The 17,792-nt window shown below is 45.0% G+C and overlaps 1 long non-coding RNA gene across 1 annotated transcript in view; it reads right to left on the bottom strand.

Annotated features, from left to right (window-relative positions):
* The window catches only part of LOC142777294 (uncharacterized), a 218,890-nt gene that overhangs the window by 60,485 nt on the left and 140,613 nt on the right, over positions 1 to 17,792 (bottom strand). Inside the window, exon 2 of the long non-coding RNA XR_012888014.1 lies at positions 14,023 to 14,152. This is a non-coding gene — a long non-coding RNA (uncharacterized LOC142777294). The remainder of the gene's footprint in view (positions 1 to 14,022; positions 14,153 to 17,792) is intronic.

The following is a 17,792-nucleotide window of genomic DNA, read 5'->3' as shown; positions in this document are numbered from 1 at the left end:
CAATGCCTGGCGCACTGGCGGGCTGGAACGAGTCTCTATCCACTTCGTAGTCTTTTCTTTCAGCCAGGGACCCTCTACCGCTTTATGCCCCAATCCCACTACTGCTTTGTGGCACTACCCCGCGGCGTTAAAGCGCCGAGCCGGCGCTTGTCACGAAAGGGGAGTGTTGGGTGACACATAAGGCTTCAGTCTGACGACGTGCACAACAGTGGATGGTGGTGGCATTGAGTGCGCTTCGTCGACGACTCGCTGTATCTCGTAGGTGAGGTTGGTGATCTTGCGAAGCACTTTGTATGGTCTGTCATAGCGAAATAAAAGTTTTTCTGAGAGGCCGATGTGACGACATGGGGTCCACAAGAGTACGAGAGAACCTGGTGCATACAAAACTTCGCGGTGGTGACGATCGTATCGATCTTTCTGAGAGGCTTGAGAAAGCATGAGTCGTTCTCGGGCAATCTGTCGTGCTGCGTCGGCTCGCTCTATGGCATCGCGGACGTATGTGACAGGGGAGCTTGAACCAGCGGGAAGGAGTGTATCAAGAGGCAGAGAGGGTTCCCGTCCATAAAGAAGGTAGAACGGGGAATAGCCTGCGGTGTCATGTCTGGAGGAGTTGTAAGCGAAGGTGACGTAGGGTAACGTTGCGTCCCAGTCACGGTGGTCTGGAGAAACATACATTGACAACATGTCCGTGATAGTGCGATTCAGGCGCTCTGTAAGTCCATTAGTTTGTGGATGGTATGCCGTTGTGAACTTGTGGTTCGTGGAACAGGAACGTACGATACCCTGGACGACGCGAGATAAAAAGTATCGGCCTTGATCAGTAACGAGCTGTCGAGGAGCGCCGTGATGCAATATGATGTCATGTAGCAGAAAGTCGGCGACATCGGTAGCACAGCTGGTTGGAAGAGCGCGGGTGATCGCGTAACGTGTCGCGTAGTCGGTCGCCACGGCAACCCATTTGTTCCCGGATGCAGAAGTGGGAAATGGCCCGAGAAGGTCGAGCCCTACGCGGTTGAATGGTTCAGCAGGGATCTCAATAGGGTTAAGAAGGCGAGCTGGAAGCGATGTTGGTCGTTTTCGACGTTGACAAAGGTCGCAGCTGGCGACATACTTTTGCACAGAGCGATATAGGCGTGGCCAGAAAAAACGGCGCCGGACGCGATCATAAGTGCGGGTGACTCCCAGGTGACCAGCGGCAGGTTCATCGTGAAGCTGTCGGAGAGCATCTACACGCAGATGGGAAGGCACGACGAGAAGGCGGTCAGGACCATTATGGCGCATGTTGTGGCGGTAGAGAACTCCTTCATGAAGGAAATACAAGTTCAGGGAAGTGGGTGGAGTAGCGGAACTCAGGCTTTCTATGATGGGAAGTAAATCCGGGTCGCGGCGTTGCTCAGAAGCGATATCAAGAAAGTCTGATATTGATAAGACGCAAGTTTCCGCAGCTCTCTCTGTGGCGTCTGGTGGATCCACTGGATACTGTGACAGGCAGTCGGCGTCTTGATGGAGGTGACCAGATTTATAGACGACCGAGAAGGTGTATTCTTGGAGGCGTAGAGACCAACGACCGAGACGTCCCGTGGGATCATTTAGCGAGGAAAGCCAGCAGAGTGCATGGTGATCAGTTACAACAGTAAAACTGCGGCCGAAGAGGTACGGGCGAAATTTAGCGACAGCCCAAGCAAGAGCAAGACACTCTCTTTCGGTGATGGAATAGTTCCCCTCGGCAGGGGATAAAAGGCGGCTGGCGTAGGCGATGACACAGTCACGTCCATGCTGACGCTGAGCGAAAACAGCACCAATTCCGTGGCCACTCGCGTCCGTACGAACTTCTGTCGGGGCAGTCTGATCGAAGTGGGCTAATATTGGCGTAGTCGTGAGGGCTGCAATGAGCGCCGAAAATGCAGCACTCTGAGGCGAATTCCAAGTAAATGGGACGTCTTTTTTAAGAAGCTCGGTGAGAGGCCGCGCAATATCGGCGAAATTTCGGATGAAGCGGCGGAAATAGGAGCACAAACCAAGGAAGCTCCGGACATCCTTATGAGAAGAGGGCACGGGAAATTGAGTCAATGCGCGAATTTCGTCCGGATCGGGCTGTACCCCAGATGCGTTAACAAGGTGACCAAGTACAGTTATTTCGCGACGGCCGAAACGGCATTTGGAGGAGTTCAGCTGGAGACCAGCGTTGCGAAATACTTGGAGAATACTGGACAGTCGCTCTAGATGGCTTGCGAACGTCGGTGAAAAAACAATTATATCATCTTAGTAGCATAAGCAAGTGGACCATTTGAAGCCGCGCAGAAGGGAGTCCATCATGCGCTCAAAGGTGGCCGGCGCATTACAAAGCCCAAACGGCATTACTTTAAATTGGTATAACCCATCGGGGGTTACAAATGCTGTTTTTTCTCGGTCCCGTGGGTCAACAGCGATCTGCCAATAACCAGATCGAAGGTCAATGGACGTGAAAAACTTTGCGCCATGAAGGCAGGCAAGGGCGTCATCTATTCTTGGTAAAGGGTAAACGTCCTTCTTAGTGACCTTGTTGAGATGTCTATAGTCGACGCAAAACCGCCATGTGTTGTCCTTCTTCTTGACAAGCACGACCGGGGATGCCCACGGACTAGATGAGTGTTCGACGACGCCTTTGGCGAGCATTTCCTCGACCTCTTTCTGGATGACAGAGCGTTCGGCAGCGGAGACGCGGTAAGGGCGGCGATGAATTGGGTTGGCATCGCCGGTGTTGATGTGATGGGTCACAACTGATGTCTGGCCTAAAGGGCGGTTGTCAAGATCGAATATGTCCGCATAGGATGTCAACAGACGGTGGAGGTCTTGTGCTTCGGAGGGCGAAAGATCTGGCGCTATCATTTTGGCAATGTCAATGCTTGACAGGTTGGGCGCAGTGAGCAAGTTGACGTGCGGAGTAGGTTGCTGAGCCGACAGTTCAGAAATATCACACTCCTGCAACGACGACATGACGCCTTGTTTAATACCAGCAGGCAGCACATGCGTGGAGAAACCAAAGTTCAAAAGAGACATATAGGTCTGATTGTGGCATACTCTCACCACGGTGTGCGGGACAGCAATGGAGTGCTTTAGCACAACGTCGGTAATAGGTGAAACGACATATTCACCATCGCGCACAGGCGGATCACACACGAGCTGCACGTAAGTCGCGGCTTGCGGCGGAAGATGCAGGAACTCGGTGGCACAAAGGCGACTTTGAGCGTCATGGGCAACAGCGGCGTCAAAAGGTAGTTCCAACTGAAGAAGACCCGTCGAGCAGTCGAAAAGGGCGGAGTGCGCAGAGAAAAAGTCGAGGCCAAGAATCACGTCATGTGGGCACTGCTCAAGCACGGTGAACAATACGACGGTCTGGCGCCCAGCAATACACACGCGAGAGGTACACATGCCGAGAACGGCAGATGTGCTCCCATCGGCAAGCATTACTGCACACTTAGTAGGAGGCGTGATCACTTTTCGCAGTTTAATACAGAGAGCAGCGCTCATGACTGAAATTTGTGCACCAGTGTCTATGAGGGCTGTAACGGTAACGTCATCCACCAAAAGGTCCAAAATATTGCGGCGTGTAGGAATCGTCAACAGAGGATTTGCAGAATGGGTCGTTAATGCAGCGTCACCTCCGGGAGCTGCATGGTCTAGTTTCCCGAGGTTGAGGGCCCAGGTCGTGCAGGGGACCTGGATCGAGAAATCATCGGCGAGAGAGATCGGCGGCCTTGGGGTGATGGTGACCGGCTGAACCTTCGGCCCTGAACGTTAGTAGGAGCAGGCTGTGGATCGTACGGAGTAGAAAAGCGGCGAGAACTGCCTTCAAAGCGACGCCATGTCCCAGTGCTCGAAGATGAATTGGATGACCAACGATTGCGACAGTAGCGTGCAATGTGGCCGGCGCGAGAGCAGTGAAAGCAGATCGGTCTATCATCCGACGTTCTCCATTCAGCAGGGTTCTGGTAGCGGGAAGGGTAGCGTGAAGGGTACACCGGAATCTGGTTAACAGAAGCCGAGCTCTCGGTGGTGCGAACGGCGCAAACAGGTGTGATGCCGAGATTTGCTATTTCTTGGCGAACGACGGCTTGGATGAGGGAGACGGTGGATGCATTGTCTTGAGGACCGTCAGAGGCGATGGCTGCAGGAGCCATTGCTTCGAGTTCACGACGAACGATTCGGGTGACATTTTCGGACGATGTAGCTTGCGTGAACTTGGGGCTGTCTTCACAGGTCGAAGTGGCTGCAGTATTAGGCCGACGCGCAAACTGGCGGGTTATGCGACGGTTCTTGGCGTGCTCGAAGCGCTGACACTCCTTCACAACCGCGTCGACGGTAGCGCAATCTTTAACGATCAACAAATTGAAGGCGTCATCGGCAATTCCCTTCAATATGTGAGCGATTTTGTCAGTTTCACTCATGTTCTCGTCCACCTTTCGACAGAGGCCCAATACGTCCTGTATGTAGGATACATATGATTCTGTCGATGTCTGCACGCGACATTCCAGGTCTTTCCTCGCGGCCTGCTGTCGCCCAAATGGCCTGCTGAATAACTCGAGAAGCTTCAATTTGCAAACGTCCCAGCTGGTCAACTCCGACTCATGCGTCTCATACCAGGTGAGCGCCGTATCCCGCAAGTAAAATACAACGTTGGCCACCATCAACGTAGGGTCCCACCTATAGTATTCGCTCACGCGCTCGTACAAAGCGACCCAATCTTCAACATTCACCTTGTCCTTGCCTGTGCCCGAGAATGTTCCGGGGTCTCGTGGAGGGAGGGGAATCAGAGGAGGCAGCTGGTGCTGCTGCTGCTGGTGCTGGTGCTGCTGGTGCTGGTGCTGCTGCAGCTGCGGCTGCTGTTGCTCTTGTGGGTGGGCCTGTTGAGCCATTGCAGGAAAATGAAGGTGGCGACCACTCCGAAGTTCCGTGTTGGTTTGCCGGAAAAGCCAGGTAGGCGTACCCCGCACCTCCACCAATAATCTTACAAGAAAACGTATATTTACAGATATTTACAACGATTACACGCGATGACAATGCCTGGCGCACTGGCGGGCTGGAACCAGTCTCTATCCACTTCGTAGTCTTTTCTTTCAGCCAGGGACCCTCTACCGCTTTATGCCCCAATCCCACTACTGCCTTGTGGCAATATCTTTTGCCATTGAAAAATTATCATACTGACATAACAAAAAATGCCATTTCGAGAAGGTGGAGTTCAACTTATGCAATGAAAATCAAACAATTTTTTCTGTGCTGGATTATTTTTGTTTACTGTGCCACGTTATCTCTTTCACTGTGTCTCACTTCAGTAAATGCTTAAACATTACTAGTTGGACAGCTTTTTCTTTTCCCTAAAAAGTGCTAAACTTCATGCTTTTTCTCAGTTTACAAAGAAAAGAAGTTAGAAATACACCACCTGTAAAAGGCCATTCACTTTCAGGTCGCTTTTTTTCAGTTTATTAAAAAAGATACGCAAGATAAGGACAATACTGTATTATCTAAAGCAAGCGCCCCCACCTAAGCAAGATCCATCCTCTCTCTTTCAAGATATTTAAAACATGCACGAACAACTGAGCGAGCACCTCCCTGCCCCCCCCCCCCACCGCTTTTCTGTCATTTCTGCAGTTTCCTTCACTTTCTTTATTTTGATTCTGCAACCTCATTGCCCTTCTTAGTGAATTCATGCATATTTATTGAAGTGTATCAGTTTCGTTGCAAGCACACGCGACTTTTTCACCACAATCTTGATTTTTGATGCAAGACCGAGCAAGAACCCCCCCCCCTCTAAATCTCGTCACCTTCACCATAGTGGGAGCACTTGCTCAAGAATGCACAGTACATGATAATTGTCGAAAAAAGAATCTGCTTTCATATATACTAATCAACAAAAAAGTACTTTCTTCTAATTTTTGCTTGCCCTGCTTCCTTCATACACAAAATATAACATAACCCTTACAAATATTATTTAATTCTGCACAACATTTCGCAATGGAATATGCTGCCCACTGCTATTGTGAACTGCTCTTCTGTCAAATTCATGAACAGAACTCAGAACTTATATGAACACCTTGTTTACTGTACAGTGTGCACCTTTCTTGCTCTTATTTGCTTTTACATAGGTTCTACTTATTTTCCTCACATCTTTCTGTATTCAAGTTCAACCCATTCCTGCATGGGCCGGAGAAGGGGCCTGCAATATTGTAAAATAAAAAAAGGCTACTTTGAAATTCACATAAACTTGGTTCCCTGCACTGACAGACGCGCGTAGTTTCAACCTAGTTCAAGAAGCTTGAAGTTGGCAGACTTGTCGATTAATCTGTCCATTGAAAACAGCAACGCCATTGAAAGCTAAATTTCTTAGCAATGCACACTTGCCTGATAGCTTCTTTTGGAAGCATGTGAAGCCCTGTCAATGTGAGGCATCATTGGGAAGGACTGTGGTAGTGGCTCAAAAGTGGTAATACTGATTGTGATGCAGCAATGGCTGAAGTGAAATCTAGGCCGTGGTATTGGTGGCAGCAGCGGCAGTGTTTGTGCCGAAGGTGCCTGACCTGGAGGATATGACAATTTTGAGGGGTGACAGAAAATAGGTACCAAGAAATCATGAAAAAGAGTGCTCACTACAATATAGAAAGTTACAACTTAGAGTGACAGACAGCTGAGCTTGTTGGTAGAGATTCATGTTGGACTTCTGTGAATATAATTAGCGTAAAGTGTAGCAAGTAACGAGTGTGTCGTGGGTATTCCTTACATTCACAACATAGCTCAGAGGCTAAAGAAAGTGATAAATCGACACAAAATCAACGTATTATGGCCACCAAGAGACTAGGTACTAAGTGAGATATGCACCGTCATGCTGAAAAACTATGAGAAACACAAGAAAATGAACTTTTGTTTGTTTTATAAACACACCAAAATTTTTGTTGATTACCATACAGGCGCAAAGTAAAATGTTCCTTTTAGCTTCGGCCATACCTAAATAGGGCAGATGGGCCAGTGTTAACCAGATGTTAATGAAATAGAAGAGAGCGTGAACTACAGGCTCACCAAAAATTCTATCTTTAAATTGTCGGAGGTGTGTTGAAAGCACAGGCCGACTAAAATAAATGTGAAGCTCACTCAATCACAAATTGTATTTGCACATATGGCTCATTCAGATTATCATTTATGGCCCAATCCGAGTTTAAGTGACTCGGCTTGTGAGGGAGTTTGCCGACCTATAGCTGAGAGGGTTTCTGAAGCCTGCCATTCCTTCTCTCCAAAGTCTCTATTTGTTGCTCAATCCACTCGTTTCATTGTAAAAATTTTCTTGTCTTTCTGCAGGAGGCTCAATCAAACAAGCTTCTAATCGCCAGAGCCATCCTTCAGGGCTCTATTCCTTTCTTGAATCTCTGCCTTCTGTGACTTTTTTAGAGGGGGGGCCTTGGGAGTGTATATATAAACCCAAAATATTACCACTCAGTAGAGATGGTCTAAATGCTATAAAATTCAGAGTAAGCACTCCTAACAGAGCAAGCACCTCTCTACTTTCTTCAAGAGGTGTTAAATAAGTAGCCTCTTTTCCTCTACCCCATTTTCACTGTTTCTATTTGCCGAGTGAATGTGAAATAAAGCCGTGTATGCATGGGCATTCAAAAAAGTGCTTAAGTAGATGCACAGATGTGCATTTTTTATTCTCAGTGATTCTTCTACTTCCACGTTAAATATAGACCGATGAATGAACAAGGGCCTATTCTTCAAACCTTATCGAATCATTCACTCTCCAGGAGCACTTGCTGAATCTTTTTCGGTAAACACAAAATACTACGAAGTCTGCACTTTCAAGTAACACGTACCTCAAAAGAGTTGCAATAACTGCGTTACTAAGTCATCTATTACTTCCTAGGTATCCATGAATATTCACTTGTTGAATATCATACTGCCTTCTATGTTGCTGACCACAACAGCTGCATGTGCTTCTTAATTTAAAAATATGCAATTGTTGCACATCCTATTTGCAGGCTGATGTTTATGCAGTGAATTAGCTGCATGAATTTATGCAAATCATTACAAAATTAACTGCTTCATGAACTTAACAAACATACAGTCAGCATGAGCGTAACTTGAGAAGCTTGCTTTGGCATGTTGACACTCCAGAAATATATTTTAGCTCATAAAATACGATGCCTATATTTTTCAAAGTCAAAATAGCCCCCCAAAAAAAACAAATAAAATTCATGATGCAACGCATATGTGATGTACGATTTCTTTAGTGTGCCTGTCTATCTTATGAGGCCAAAGCTCTCAGTTCTTGACGCAAAGCACCCATGTAAGCATGCCTAGGATAAGTGTGAAGTGTGTGCTATAATTCAATTTTGGGGAGCTGAGAAGTGCAGTGCAGCTGAAATTTATCGAATATTGAGCAATGTGTACAGCACGACTTTCAATACATGACAGCAAGGCACTGCAATAGTATAGGAAAGTAGAAGCATGATGCACAATATTTACAATGCAGACTAACTGGGAATGAAGCAAGTGTAAAACAATGATCTTGTTGAATGAACGGATCAGATAGTTCGGGAAAATTATTGAGTCAGAGTTTTTGGGCTGAGTAATTCATTTCTCAAAATATTGCAGTCAGCTCAATACAGCACAGATGGTATACCATGGTTGGACACAGAGAGAGACTCCAGTGCTGCAAACTGCGTGCAAAGTCAGTTCCTAAAATGCTGACTGTTCATGAAAACAAAACGACAAACAATTGCCATTTTGACATTTCTCTAGCACATCCATGATGTACTGCAGACGTGAAGAAATGAAGGTGCAATACAAACAGTGGAAGCATTCCGATGAGCGCAAAGAAGTTCAAGTGAACCTTATCCAAGAAGAAGAACATGGATGCTGTGTTTGGGGAGATAAATGGTGGTGTTTCCTTGATAAAATAGGTGAGGCAGAAACCCACAAAGACTCATGAGATTCGTCATCGGCCTCAACATCTACTTCAAGATATCCGTGGCACGCCGTTTTGCTGGCCGCGTTTTTGGAGCCGTAGACAGGGCTTTTCTTTCAATTGCGTTGCACTCTAGTCAATCGCACAATCAAGTCGGCTGTGCAGCTGTAAAAAATAGCGACAAATGGAAAAAAATTTCCCGATTTTCTTGAAACAAAGATAGAAAATTGAAGTAGATTTTGTGGAGAGACATGGTGAGTGGTGTAGCCTTTGGATGCCTAGGGTAAGGTGAGTAATATTTATCGAAAATCCTGCATGGATGGTATTGTTTGACACATTCGGTATTTACGTACATGCACTTGAAGCAAAGATTCAGGGCAGGTTGACTACGTGCCATCAACGTATTGGCACGTCGAAAGAGAATCTAAGGCGCCAAGACTGAAGTACAAAGGTCGTTTGGATGTGTAATTTTGATCAGCACAACCTCAATCACTATCTACACAGCTACGACAAGCATACGGCATTTGTTTTAAAATGCACGGCCCCCATGCTACGTGCAGCCAGCTCTGAGCTTGATACAGAAAATAGCAAGACAGAGCAGCCAACAGCCGCATGACATCATGCCAGAATGACACAGTGGCATCCACGGCACCAATTGCAGCGATGTATACACAGTTAGCAGTGGTTAGAAAGGCGACAGCCTCGCACCAGTTGGAGAAAATGATGTGTCAGTACTGCTATGCAGATAAGAAAAGGCGCTACACTATTCTATTTATAGAACAGGTATGCAATGTGTTGGTAGTAGTTTGAACTGTTCCTCCAAGCATTTATTTCGTAGTAGTCAATTTATTCATACCTGATCTGGTGCACATGCAAGCAGGACAGGTAACAAGGCTTAACAAACACGGTGCCTGACTGTGACGTGAGCGTCGCCTAGACCAGCTTGTTCACCGATGCAATGCAATGCGGAAACGCCTAAGAAGCTTGACTTTACTAAATAAAAGTTACCGCGGACAGATTTTGCTTTCGAACTTTTTCAGCACAGCATTTTATTCGATGTCATTCACGAACATTTGAACAATTTGCCAGGCCGTGACCGCTGAACACGTAGTTTTAGTAACTAAAGATACTCATTTCACACAATGAACATTGTCACAAGATACTATATATCCAACAATCTGAGACAGCGACGGAGTGTTTCAATTGTGAATGCAAAAACAGCTGAGCGCCCTCACTGAAGCAAACGCGTAAAAATAAGCGCATTAGTTGGTGATGTGTGTTAATATGCAAGTTTAAAATTAGTTGAAAGACGTGACAACCAAGACCACGCCACTTAAAAGAAAACACATAATTGTGATAGCAAATACAGTCGGTTGTTTGCCACTTCAAATAAAAATATTACTTGGATATCACAGCACATGCTTTTGTGTTCAGTCGTAGGTGCGGCCGTGCTATTGTGTGCTAGATATGTGCAGCATACGCGTCGGGTTACCATGAAGAAAGCGAGTGACACGGATAAACGCCGATCCTATGGGAGTGATGCAGCATACGGAGAGCCATTGAAACGGTAGCTGGGGCAGACTGCGTGCATCCCATGAGCCTTTGCAAGTTTATGCCTCACTTATTTATGGGACGTGGCATGACTCTAACTGCAGTATTGTAGGTCTAACTCTCAAATGCCTACAGAGTGTAATTAAGAATAAGCAAAGAGAGATGTCATAGGACACTGTCTTTTTTTTTCAAGACAACATGGGGCCACAGAGGAAGCAGAGGGAAGTTCAGTCACCCAACACCATACAGACTCAACTTAGCTATCTCTGATTGCCATATTTTTCTGATATAAAATGCAGGCTAGGAGGCCTGTGCTTTCACCTAGTCTTGTTCTTCGCTCTGCTGCTTGCTGCAGACTCGCTTACTGAACTTCTAGGCGGAGAGTAAAGGAAGTGGCAAGGCAGAAAGTTCTGACGAAGCCATTGATCAACATTTGTTATGCTGAATACTAAATCACTGAGACTCTTGCATTACTAAGTCAAAAGTGTGGTTGCTATTTATTAGTGCTGTTTTTTTTTCTTTGTAAGAATCGTCCTGGCATAAGTGACGTATTTGCGTGTGGTGCCCGTATTGTTATAAATTATTTCTTTACCGTTCTCCTTTCCTGTAATTCCACTCCAGCTTGGGCTATGCTAGGCTGCAGTATTGTGAATTAAATAAATTATTGAGTTGGTGCTACACACTGAAAATATCTGAATCAAAATGGCAAATATGTACAAATGTAGCTGGTATGAATAGCGTTCATGTGATGTCACTTCCGTCGTTGTCGCCATCTCCCGCCATGCCCGGTTACCTCGCTGGGTACCTACAGCAGTTTGCGTGCTGCTGCGCGGTTTGTTGAGGGCTCCTCATCTATTGCTGTGCGCGATGTTTGAAGAGAAGCCGTGCGGTTTTTCGTTGTCATGTTTTAACGAGCTCATCGGGTCAAGAAGGCCTCGCTTGTTCACTCGATACAAGACCGAAAAATCAAAACGTGTGACACGTGTACCAGTTACCGCGTACACCGGCTGCCCACCACGATCACGAGGGCCCGTTATCTCGCTTTCACTACAAATTGCGTGGTCCAAGAACAAGTGAAAGCTCAAAGTTTCTCGAGCCGCAATTTTAAAAGTGGATGAACGAAGTGCGCAAATCCCACCGAAAACGAGTCATCGTGCAGAGTTACGCAAGTTTACGGGAGATAAATTATTATTAGAAACTTTAATACATTGCTGCGGCCCACACCACCAATGTTGCAGTGCAGCTCCCCGAGTGTTTTAAACAGTGCTGATGTTGAGCGTCCTTGATTAGAATTTCTGGAAACAGCCAATGAATATATTATGAAAGATAGAGACTTCGCGTGGTGCGTGCCGCGCTGACGCAGGTAACTTTTTTTCGCGTATTTTTCACTCATTTTTACCTTGTATATTACTTTCGTTGTTTTGCGCTAATGTACAGTGTTGTCCCTGAAAATGATTCAGACTGTTTTAGTGAATTAGTCGACGAATTCTTAAAGAACTTGACCCCCCAACCCAAACCGATCGGCTATATTTCAAATCGCGAGTGAATGAACATTGTTTCACATCCATTTTTACACTTTGTTTGAACGCAATACCCGAATTCCCGTTATTGCCTTCACAATTTTAACCGCCTCCCTGCTACGCTGATTGTGCACGCAGCAGTCATGGACAAGTTTGTATATACAGCACCTATCTCTATTTGCAGGTACGTGCTTCAGGTGTAACTTCATTACTTATTTGTAATGAAGTTACACCTGAAGACGCAAATATCACCGGTTCTTCGAGTCGCTGTTGTTAATCTGTGCCAGCCAAACATGCCGGTGCTTTTCAGAAAATCGCAGTGTGCGTTCTAAATTTTAGGTAATAACTTTCGGCAAAGAAAACACCCTGACACTCTGCTCGCTCTTCGTGGACAGTTATATCAACTTCCCTCACCAGCAGCTGAAAATTGCTCCAACTTGCATCGTTAGGCAAAACTGAACAGGCGCATGCAGGAGGAAACAACACGGCAGCGGTCGGCCACGGAGCTAGTAGGTACCCAGGCATGTCGGTGGCGCGTTTCGGAAGTGACTAATCGGTGCTGCGTGACGCACGTGCACACTGTGTATATGTACCTAAACGTTTCAAATGAAGCAGTCTTCATTTTCACTCTGGATACCACTTCACGACGGAACAGAACTTGAAAAAAAAAATATAAGATAGGATGAATGACCTTTGCCTAGCCAATTAGCGCAAACGTACTCGAATGAGCGACTATTGTATAAACGTACGGCTTGTGAAAGCAACCATGGACATTGGAAGTTGGCATGCTGTATATGTTGTTAAAATAAGTTTTACCATTACAATACATTTACCTTCGGAGTTCTGACGTTCCTTTCACAGTCGTCACTCTTATAGAAAAGATTGTGTTGGACGGCAAGTCGTTTTTTTTCTGCATCTTCATGAGGTCAGTAAAAATAGTTTAATCAGAGAACACATAAAGTTGGAGAGCAGGCTACTCTAAATAACCACACAGAAATGAAAACGTAGAATGTGTGACTATTTCACGCGAACAATAAGTAGATGCAATGTAATGCGGGTTGGTCATCAGCAATAGTGACGTCGACTTATTATTATATATTAATACTTCTACAGGTGTCACACTGGACATTTCCAGCGCCATCAGAACCGCCCCAATGTGGTCTTTTGATCGCGATCAACAGTGGCAGCTACAACTTATGTCACTGTGCAGCCGCACATGATAGAAACATTTTAATCCAGATCGGTCATGATTGCGATCGAAAGATCCCCTGGGACAGGAGCACGTGGTATCAGGTGCAGCCCGCCAACATACACAACACACGAATAAAATGTGGCACATAAAAAATAAAACACACACGCACTAAAACATGTTTTAATTGTGCCTTCCTTTGTTCGCCTAAATGCACGCCAGTGAAAACGTCATAGAAAATAAAATGACACTCACCTCAAAGAAGGTGCACATCCCTGTGAAAGCAGCTCTTCTTTGATGTATTTACCCGGTTCACTTTGCCGATGAAGGCTTTTTTTGCCATATCGGCAACGCTCAGCGAAATGAAGCCTTTTTGGAGGTTGTCCACAACGGCGCGATAACCGTCTCCGCAAACGACCAATGTGACTTTTGGTGCACCTTGCATTTCAAATAACTCTTGACGGTGTTATTGAACTACATCTGTTTCACACCTGCCGCACAGTTTGAAGAGGCATAGAGGCTGCACACAGAAGACGTATAAACCCGGTAGCACAAGACAAGCAACAAAATCCATCGCACAACCCGCAAACGCCATATTGACAACTAATGACTCCAAAATAGGCTTGTCTTGGCCGCTTGTAGTTAACCGACTCTCCCAAAGTTCACTTTAAAAAAACTCGAAGCTAGCGAGAAAGAGAAAACTCATTGACACAATTTGAAATTCATAAACTCACGTTTTTTTTCGCACGCGTAAAAAAGCATGCAGTAAGTTTCATTGGTCTCAATAGTTTATTTTTCTTCACGCTACCAAAAATTGTATTTTGGCTTACGTTGTGCGGCTGTCAGGTGGGGTTGACTTAAGGCTTGTAAACATCCGGTCGCGCAAGAATGCAAATGGTGGCTAAGCATTCTGCGATGCTCCCGTTGATTCTCATCAACGCAGTAATAAACTGGACCTACCTACAGCGGAGAGCATGTGAAAAAAAAAGCTTTTTTGAACTTCACTAAGCTTTCCAGCTGATTAATGTTCAGCAGCATGCCGTGACGGCATACGTTAACTGGCATACATAAGCATACAATATCGCCAAAAGAACGCGACCAGTACACCCAACTTCGAGGAGACCAACAGAAAAAAACGCATCAAAGATAAAATTCATGTACGTTAATCTAGATTAACGATGGAAGCATAAAGCGCAGATTTGAGAGATGTTGACAATTTTTTGTTCAATGCACAGGCTAATGGTGAAGATATTCTCGTCTGGGCCCCGTAGTTAGTGTGTGGTGTTGTTTAGAATTTTTTCACGGGCTGTAAGTGTTAAATAGATGAGTATTCAGCTGACCTTACTTTATCTGTAAGCATTCTTATATTCTTTATCTTGTATATGGATATGCCAGAAGTCAGCATAGGTAATAGTGTAAAAACAGCTGAGCTGTGTAGAAGAATTATCTTTGGCTAAGTTGTAAATGATGCGTAAAGCTCTGTTTTGAATAACGTGGAGCTTTTCTAAAGTGCTGCTAGTAGGAAGAACAATTAAAACGTGAGACAGCTTAACGCACGAAACTGGCCTGCACATCCCTCGGCAACTTTTCTGTTAACCAAACACCTAGAGTTTTACATGGCTGGCACAATTTTCATGTTTCCAGAGCTGCAAGTCAGTGATTCCTGTCATAGCACATGCTTTACCCATCGCCAAAAAGTGATCCCTCGCGTATTCGCCACAATAATTTCTAGTGCACTTTTCCCATTCACGCTCCGTTTTAATAACCAAACATTTTACGAAGAATATGATATTACTCAACGCAAATTATACGCGCAGCTTCTTGTTGAAGCAATGCTAACTGCAGCCACATGCACTCCGCAGTTGTAAAAACGTAACATTAATTCGCTACATGTTGCCACTAAAACTGCCAGTGCTCAAGCTTCACGCACACCACTATGTGCGTTCAAGGTGCCGTGAACTAAGCGGAATGCCTACAGCCACTTTACGACAATCGAAGCCTGCCGCTCTGCAGGCGCACAAACTTCGACCATAAGAAACGAAAGCGATGGGTGGGTAGACAGCCTGCGTGATTGAGGAAGAAAACGAGGCTGCAGTCGCTCTTGATATCTACAGACTCCGCGTTTACTCTCTCGTCTGCGATCTGTCGGTTACGCCCCCAACGCAGACAGCGAAGCCACATGACCCAGGAGCACATGCCTTGAGATCAGCTCTCACACACAACTGTATTATCGGCGCCATAAGTGCATGGTCATCGGCAGGATTCTCTCTTGGGGGGTGCAAATGGCTGGTGTAGGGCAAAAGCGCTGCCGTAGCTTGGGTGGGTGCAAGTGCTAGTGAGGCTTGAGGAGTACAACTACCCCATTTGTTCCCCTTACTGACGCCCATGCATAAGTGTGCAAAACGAAATGAGTAACAGATACTAACAATCTTGTTAATGATAAGTTAAACAAGAAACAACCCAGTATGCTTCCTTATGTGACTCCTAGCTGGCATAAGATCCAGTGTTTCTCATGAGTGCTAATTAATATTAACATACTGATGTCAAAGCGATACGCAAGAATTCACAAGTTAGAATACTTGATTGCCATTATATTACGAAAATTCTAGCTTGACAGAAAGTAGCTCTTGGTTTTGTTTTATAATTGTAAAATGTCCTTAAAGTAAATAAGGAAGGCTAGCACTAGACAGTTCTCTTCAATTCTTTGGAGACTGAATTCTCTCTGAAGTTACACTACACTAACGTTTTTTTAAACCATGCTTGCATGGCATTGCAAGATTACGTCCCTCAATAAAATGAGACAGATGTCTTCAAATGACGTTTTTTCGGCCTTTAAAGAAACCTCGAACTGGCAAACAGAAAATGCACAAGTTTGTGTCACACAATTACTCAGATAACACATTTCAAACAATGCACATTCATGTACCACATCATTTGAACTGAACAGCTAATGGTCACGGTACTCATGTCATGCAAACAAGAGTGGCCCAAGTTGTTGTTTTGAGCTTCCACGCATTGCTTTAAATGATTTACCAGTGTGTTTGGTGGCACAACTTTTCTTCTTCCTGATACTTGGCTGGGATATCACAGAGAAGGTGCACAATAGCAAATAATTCTCCATGCTTTGTTTTGTGCACCATTGGAAACGGCTTGTTGCACGCTTGCGTGTAACATGCCGTTTCCAATGAAACCTTTCTGCCAAGCGGAGACTATATATGTGTCACAGTACTTGTTGTCTTGAAGCAAGATGAATACCTTGAATTTTCTGTTCATATTTTTATGCAAGGGTTCACAAGGAAGCATACAAAACAAAGCGTGGAGAGTTATTTCCTCTTGTCCGCCTTCTGAGTGATAAGCACAGCCAAGTATCACAGACAAGAATTCTTGTGCCACAAAAGCACTCTTATCCACCATTTGAAGCAATACATAAAAACTCAAAATGAAAACTTGAGCCACTCTTGTTTGCAAGACATGAGTATTGTGACCATTAGCTGCTCAGGTGGAATGATACGGTACATGAATGCGTACAACAAGCTCTATTAAAGGGTTCAGATAGAAGCACAGAAAACAAAATAGTGAAAATTATTTCCTCTTGTCCACCTTCTCACTGATAAACACAGCCAAGTATCACAGACAAGAATACTTGTGCCACAAAAACACTCTCATCACCCTGTTCAAGCAATATTTAGAAACTCAAAATGAAAACTTGAGCCCCTTTTGTTTGCAAGACATGAGTACCGTTACAAATAGCTGTCCAATGGAGATGATGCTGTACATGCAAGCATACAACAAGACGTTTTGAAAGGTTCAGATGGAAGCGCACAAAACAAAGCGTGGAGAATTGTTTGCTATTGTGCACCTTCTTTGTCATAGCCTTGCCAAGTATCAGGATCAAGAAAGCTTGTGCCATTAAACACTCTTGTCAACCATTTCAAGCATTGCGTGGAAGCTCAAAGCAACAACTTGAGCCACTTTTGTTTGCAATACATGAGTATTGTGATCATCAGCTGTTCAGTTGGATTGATGCGGTACATGAAAGCGTACAACAAGCTGTTTTCAAGGGTTCAGATAGAAGCACACAAAGCAAAGTGTGCAAAACTATTTCCTCTTGTCCACATTCTCAGTGATAAACACAGCCAAGTATCACAGACAAGAATTCTTGTACCACAAAAACACTCTCATCACCCTGTTCCAGCAGTACTTGGAAACTCAAAATGAAAACTTGAGCCCCTTTTGTTTGCAAGACATCAGTACCGTTGCAAATAACTGTCCAATGGGGATGATGCTGTACATGCAACCATAAAACAAGCCGTTTTGAAAGGTTCAGATGGAAGCGCACAAAACAAAGCGTGAAGAATTATTTGCTATTGTGCACCTTCTCTGTAATAGCCCAGCCAAGTATCAGAAAGAGGAAAGCTTGTGCCAACAGACACACTGATAAACCATTTAAAGCAATGCGTGGAAGCTCAAAACAACAACATAAGCCACTCTTGTTTGAGACATGAGTATCCTGACCATTAGCTGTTCAGTTAGAATGATGTGGTACATGAATGTGCACAGCAAGCTGTTTTCAAGGGCTCAGTAGAAGCACACAAAACAA

The sequence above is a fragment of the Rhipicephalus microplus genome, chromosome X (assembly GCF_043290135.1).
Source record: "Rhipicephalus microplus isolate Deutch F79 chromosome X, USDA_Rmic, whole genome shotgun sequence".
Classification (NCBI taxonomy): Eukaryota; Metazoa; Arthropoda; class Arachnida; order Ixodida; family Ixodidae; genus Rhipicephalus; species Rhipicephalus microplus.
This window is presented reverse-complemented; position numbering and strand designations above follow the sequence as displayed.